Source organism: Notolepis coatsorum (assembly GCF_963971535.1).
Source record: "Notolepis coatsorum genome assembly, chromosome: 14".
NCBI classification, from domain to species: Eukaryota; Metazoa; Chordata; class Actinopteri; order Aulopiformes; family Paralepididae; genus Notolepis; species Notolepis coatsorum.
Window position 1 is genome coordinate 90,170,596 of NC_140178.1, and position 7,349 is coordinate 90,177,944.

Consider the following 7,349-nt stretch of genomic DNA (forward strand, 5'->3'; position numbering starts at 1 on the left):
TCCCGGTGATATATCACATTCATACTCCCCATTTGGGGAGTCAAAACCAAGTGCTTATGTCTTATGTCAGTGCAAGGTTTCTAATTGTCAGTAGTTTTGGACAGTAGCCTACAGCCTTTTTATGCCAAAGGTTTTTCAGTATTTGAATTTGAAACACGTCCTGAATCAATTCATTGAATTTATCTGAATGTTGACTGGCTGTGGTTATCTACATAGTTATCAACAGTACATGTGCATCTGATGTCATATGTAGGTGCCCGTTGATCACAGGCATTATGACAGTTACCCCCGGATTCATCAACGCGTGGAGAGGTTGTCTTAACTTGCCAAATGATCGCAGCTGCGTAACCCTGAATGAACGTACGTCACTCATTCACAAACTGGGGAGCGCGTAGACCCAATTTGTATACAGACACGCCCCTTCAGCTCATTATAATGCGAGGGCCGTGTGCAAAACAAGGGTCGGCATTGCATGTGCTGCTGATCCCCGTATTCAACAAGGAAGTGCTTTGCGACGGATCAAAATTAGATTAGATTCAAATGTATTGTCATCATACAGCACACTATAGCTATAGTGGAATAGACTATTAATATTCCATATTTATACTGTCTTGTTTTCGCGCTCCTGGCCACCTGCCTCAGTGCACACAGACACATATAGTCTATGTGCGTAATGACTTGTTTTATTAGGAGATCGCAGATACTGTATGCACTGCCCTATAGTAGTCATACTGTAGTTCTACTACAGTACAGTACACATCTTAGCGTGACATGATGTGTACTGTACGCAAGGCATAGAGTATCTGCGATCTGTTGCTGGAACGATTCGTTGCACGTATAGTATGTTGTGTGTGTGTGTGTGCGCTGAGGCTGGTGGCTGCAAGCGCTTCCAGCTACAGTAGGCTTATATTATTCTAATGACTTGTTTTATTAGGAGATTGCAGATACACCAGCAGTGCCACGCTTATTCTCTGACACCCTTGTTTGAGTATTACTGAAGTGATCAGTTCTTGAGAGAAATTGTAAACTGTATCTAATAGTGACAAAATCAAGTAAGTCAAATTGTTTATTCATCCTACATCCCTGCAATTAATCGATGTCAGACTTGGACAGCACGTCAGTTGTCCGGGCAAGATGAGCAGTGGAATGTTTATCCACTGGCTCTTACAATGTATACAACGGCGCACACCAGTCAGTCCGACTTACGACTGCTCTTCAGCGCTCCTAAATCCTGCTTAGTTAACTCAATCAGTGCCAGAAGGCGCTGTGTACTGTGTGGTTAAAAGGCCAACGCTTTAAAGTATAGGAATACGTGGCGGTAGTGTACACCAACGTAGTGTACACCAACTTGTCAATTAAACAATGCAACTTGAGATTTGGCCCTATTATTACACATGTGATCCGGATATGGCGTGATACACAGAAAAAGTGTACTAACCACCATAAATGGCACAGGCATTCTCCCCTATTTAATAACAATTCAAACCTTATTGCACAACAACCTATCAGATATCCTGGATGGGAAAAGAAAGGCATACACACATTGGGGGATATCTTCGATTACCATGGTCTCCGCAGTTATCGAGATATATTCAACAAATTTAACCTCACCAGTTCCACTTATCTCTTCTATCTACAAATAAGAGCAGCTTTGAGGGCTCACAGAGTCCCATTAGATATTCCACTTGAGCACCACAGATTTCACAAATTCTTTTATGATAAGGAGACGTCGAGAGGCTTCGTCTCTGACTTTTATCGCCACTTACTTACGTCCTCATATAAGGTCCTTCCCCTAGACTCGGTTTGGAGGAAGGATATCCCAAACCTGGAAGTAGATTTTGATTGGGATGCAGTCTGGGAAAATGTTCGGCTATCATCACGCAACCCAGATCACCAACAGATTAATCTTAATTTTGTTCATAGGACTTACCTGACCCCTAGACGATTGCACCTAATGGGTCTCAGACAGGACTCTCGATGCTCCTTGTGTTCAAACGATGCTATTGGTACATATATGCATATGTATTGGGAATGCCCTCCTGTCAAGACTTTCTGGGAAAATGTCACCATTCAATTATCAGAATTTTTGTCTCTGACCATACCTAAACTGCCTTCTGTATTGTTGTTGAATGATGTTTCTCAGTTATCGACCTCTGTACATGTAAAGAGACTCATTTTGGCGGGTCTTACGGCTGCCAAAAAGTTGATAGCGTCACGCTGGATTCAACCGGATAAAATGTGCCGGAAAGTATGGGTTCTTACCTATCTCGATGTGATTTATCTAGAGATATCCACTGCACGAATTTTAGGTGTTAATGAAGCCAGCATAGCAGTCTCGGTAGCCTTGGTGGAGAAGATAAAGGAACGCATATACATTTTTGTAATTTTCTGATGTTAAATGAAGTAGTGGATGTATAGTCCAAGTGGGGGTCCTGAGGTGGGGGGGAGGGGAAGAGCGAGCAAGAGCCCATGTATTGTATTTATTATTTTTATGTCTTTTAATCTACATTCATTCTGATTTAATTACTGGACTGTCATTATTGTTATTATTATTTCTGTTATTGTCCTGTGATTTATCATTGATTATTATTGTTACTGTAAAAAAGGGAAAATAAAAACCATTTGTTCAAAAAAAAATTGAATACGTGGCTGTGTTTGAAGGGCTATAACTATATTATATATTATTTATTTAACCTTTATTTTACCAGGTAGTCACTTGAGATAAAAGATCTCTTTTTCGAGCAAGACCTGGCCAAAATTATAAAATTATAGCTATGGATACAATACTATTGCCCATTTGACATCGAGTATCTATCGTTCAATATGTGAAAAAGAAATACTTTTTTCATCCATACATTCCCGTTTTATACCGTGGTGAATATAAATATGGTTTTAGGGAAATTCATGGGAGGCTGGTAATAGCCCCCAACGTGTATTATACTAAATGCATTGGCGTTCCGTCCCTACACACGCTACAATTAAAAAAATCAAATGCATATGATAGGTATTATGTTCCATCATGAATGCATGAAAGGGTGGGGGGGGGGGGGGGGGGGGGGGGGGTCGTTTTTTTATGCTTTGATCGTCACCAACGGAATACCTTATGGACTAGCGTTACACACATAAGCTCGGATCGCAATGAAAGCATGCTTTGATCAACGCAATATTTATATCATAATAGCCCTTACCTTGACTAGGATCTGCCCCAAAAAGAATATTCCAATTATCTGATTGCAAGTCCCGTATTGGTGTCGATCGTGTCTCCAACATAATCCGCCATACATCCTCCATCTGGAGCATTTGACGCTCCTCAAGCCGATCGGGACAACCGCTTCCCTTGCCCGACATAGAAAAGTCCACCTGGACCAATATAATCAACGCACAGCCCAAGACACAGAGTTTCAAAGGATGTGCAATCCCGGCCGCATCCTACCAGGCGGCGGTATTGGACTTTTGCGATCTCAGACTCATTCCCTATGATAACACCAGGCTCCCTGGATGGATAATGAATGGAAATATTGAATAAAAGAAATAACGATGAAAAAACGACTTTTCTCAGGTTTGGCGCTCAAGCGTCGGCGAGTTAACCCGACTTTATTCGGGTATGGCGTCCATCGAGTTAAGAGCGAATCCCCGAGAAGGGACCGTTCGCGAATCCCAAAATCGGCCCGAAAATGTCTTAAGTGGAGCTAGGACAAAATCTGTTCTTAACTTTTGCCTTAAGTCCGTTGGTGAATGAGACCCATTGTTCTTTGTTGTTATTGTGGTCAGATAATCCCTTTTGCACAGACTGGCTGGTGCATGTTTTGGTCGTGTGAGATACAGTATATTGTGATCACACACACATGGCCATGTTTTCTGGTAGTGTGAGATACAGTATATTGTGATCACACACACACGGTCATGTTTTCTGGTAGTGTGAGATACAGTATATTGTGATCACACACACACGGTCATGTTTTCTGGTAGTGTGAGATACAGTATATTGTGATCACACACACATGGCCATGTTTTCTGGTAGTGTGAGATACAGTATATTGTGATCACACACACATGGCCATGTTTTCTGGTAGTGTGAGATACAGTATATTGTGATCACACACACACGGCCATGTTTTCTGGTAGTGTGAGATACAGTATATTGTGATCACACACACATGGCCATGTTTTCTGGTAGTGTGAGATACAGTATATTGTGATCACACACACATGGCCATGTTTTCTGGTAGTGTGAGATACAGTATATTGTGATCACACACACACGGTCAGGTAGTGTGAGATACAGTATATTGTTATCACACACATGGCCATGTTTTCTGGTAGTGTGAGATACAGTATATTGTGATCACACACACACGGTCATGTTTTCTGGTAGTGTGAGTGAGATACAGTATATTGTTATCACACACACATGGCCATGTTTTCTGGGGACATTCCACTGACTTACATTACCTAACCCCTTACCCCAACCTTAACCATAACACCTAGCCTATCCTAAACCCCTAAATGAACCTAACCATAACCCCTAGATCAACCTAACCTAACCATAACCCCTAGATTAATATAGCCCCTTGTTGTCCTCGTGGGGTCTGACCAAAACATTCTTGTGTTCCTTCTGCATGGAGACATTAAGCCTCACAAGGATAGGAAGACAAAGACACACACATTGAAAATATGTATAGCTACAGTATGTCCACACAGCCAGACAATGATGATACAGACATAATAAAGGGACACAGGGACACGGGCAGGTTACAGTCAAGAACATCCTTTTATTCTATCAGGTAAAGGTGTTGCTCTTTACAAACTGTATTTTCTTATAATGGAAAAGAAACTGTAATTAACACATGCATTTCACCATGGGCTCTGGGCCGCGTGTGTCTGAGGGAGGGCTGCTGTGCTGAGGCGCAGTCGGGTTAGGTTTGTTGTGTGGGGGTGGGCCACAGGGGAGGGGTTAGGCCGGCCGGGGCCTCAGTCTATGACGTGCCACTAAACACGGTCCAACATCCTACACACACGTGTTAAAAACAAAGAAACCCCAAGGAAAATAAAACACGGATGGCCAGGGACAGGGTGAGACTGTGCTTTCGTTCTCTACCTCTCTCTCTTTCTTTACCTCTCTCTCTCTATGTTGATGGGGCAGATACAGTAGACGAGGATGGTCTGACATTCTGTCTAAACACACACACACACACACGCACATGCACACACACACACACACACACGCACGCGCACACCCCATGCTCTGCTCTGAGCAACCTGTTCGTTATGGCTTCTCAACTGTGGTCTTTCTCTGGTCAAAGGCTAAATCGATAATACTGCTGCTGGCTTCACTCACTTTGAAAAAATAAAAATAAAAATATTATAATAAAAATAATAGAAGTTGCATATTTTTTTCTTCTTCGCAGGAAACAAGGAATAGGCTCATGAATCAAGCCTGCTCTTGATTTAAAAAAATTTGCTGGTGGAATTCCAAGGCGCTTGAACTGTCAGTCACCAAAGTCTAACTAGAATGATTGTGTCTAAGTGCTTTTGGAAACGATTGTGACTTTGGTCGATGGGTCTTTCATTCACTGTGAATTTAGAACGACGGCTGCGTCTGTGTCCCGCTGTGAAGCTACGTGTCTTTTCATGATTGTACTACATGTGAGCCTGTCAGTCTCCCTGCTCATCCCATCATCCATTAAGGTGCTTCGAGGCATTTCAGGAAATGTTCTCCCCATTATTTTTTTTTCTTTTTTTTCTTTTTTTAAATAGCTGGTCTCATTCAACCACTAAGAAGGTGCATAATTGAAAGGTCTCGATGCGGCGTCTCTAAGAGCCGCCTAAAAGATACGCAGTAACAACGAAAGAAATAAAAGCAAAAAAAGAAAAATCCAAATTCAATTATAAAAAAAATAAATAGACAAAAACAAGGATCACAAAACGAACCCGCCCTACGCTAGCGGCCGGCCGGCCTTCGCCCCCCCCCCTCCCCAGGCATTTTCGGAGGGAGGTTTCTATGAGTGCGTCACCTATACCCCCGTCCCGACCCACCGCCGCCGTACGAAAGACACGTCGTCAAGCGCTCCCCTGGGCCCCTCAGTTAGCCCCCCCCCCCCCCCTCCCATCCTCAGCGCAGGCCAGAGTCCACTGATGTAACTTGTTCACTTATGGAAAAGCTGAAGAGGTGGGTATGGTAATACAATGTGAAGCGTACAGACAAGTATAACATGTGAGCTAACTGCATTCTGCTCAGACAAAAGGTTTTTGCGTATTTTTTTTTATTTATTTTTTTTACCCCTCCTTTCAGAGATAAGGATGAGGGAGATTTGGGGAGTGGGGGGGGGGTTACGCGGCTACAGACTACTCCAGTGTCCAAAGATAGACAGAAGACAAGATTACGGAGGAAGAGAAGCAAGACAGAAAATACTTCTTTTTTTGGGGGTGGCGGGGAAGGGGGGGGGGGCTTTTTTCTGCGTTTTTATTTTTTATTCAACAATAAAAAGAGGAACTAAATCACACCAATTTCCTTTAGTACTATGTATACTGCTTTGAAAAGCTTGAAGAAGAGGAAGAGAAAGAAGGATATAGAGGAAGTATGAAGGAGGGGATGTTTTTTTTGTTGTTTTTTTTCTTCTCTTTTTTTGAGACGGGCACTCAGGATTACAAGATGGAATCTGTGAACAAAAGGCACTTTTTAGGGACAACCTTTAAGATGCTCTGTCTATAACACTACATCACCAAACGGATATTTAGAATCATTTACAGTAGGGGGGAGGAAATGGAGAAAGAGAGAGAGAGGGGGGGGGGGGTTCATTATTTTATTTTTTTACCAATCGGATCATCTGCTCTGCACTTAACAGAGACCTCAAATTCCCTCTGGTCTGTGGGTGGAGACAGGAGCCTTCTAGTCCAAAAAAAGATATAAAAAATTTGATTTCACAAATACGTCTCCCGTCTCGCCGAACAAATGCGCCATTCTCGGTCGAGCCGGCGCTTTGGCAAAACCGGCAGTCGTATCTGACGCATCTCCCGAAATAGGGGAAGATCTTGTCTTTGTCCAAATTCTAGAAGGCCTTCTGTCGGACAGTGTCTTAAGATGTGCCCCCCCAGCAGTTGGATGTGAAAATGAATTGGGCTTGAAAAAAACTGTACATGTCAGTTTGAGTTCACATGGATGACGGGTGGTGATTCTAACATCAGCCACCCGGTGCCCACAGTACTTTCATGTGGCAGATCCGTCTCGTGTTTCTCCAGAGTTTGCCTCTCTGTCTGGGGTAAAGGTTGGAGAAAAATGCCTTTTGTCACAACAACCTTTTCATATACAATGAACCCCTCCCCCGTAAGTAAATACAAAAAAAAGAGAA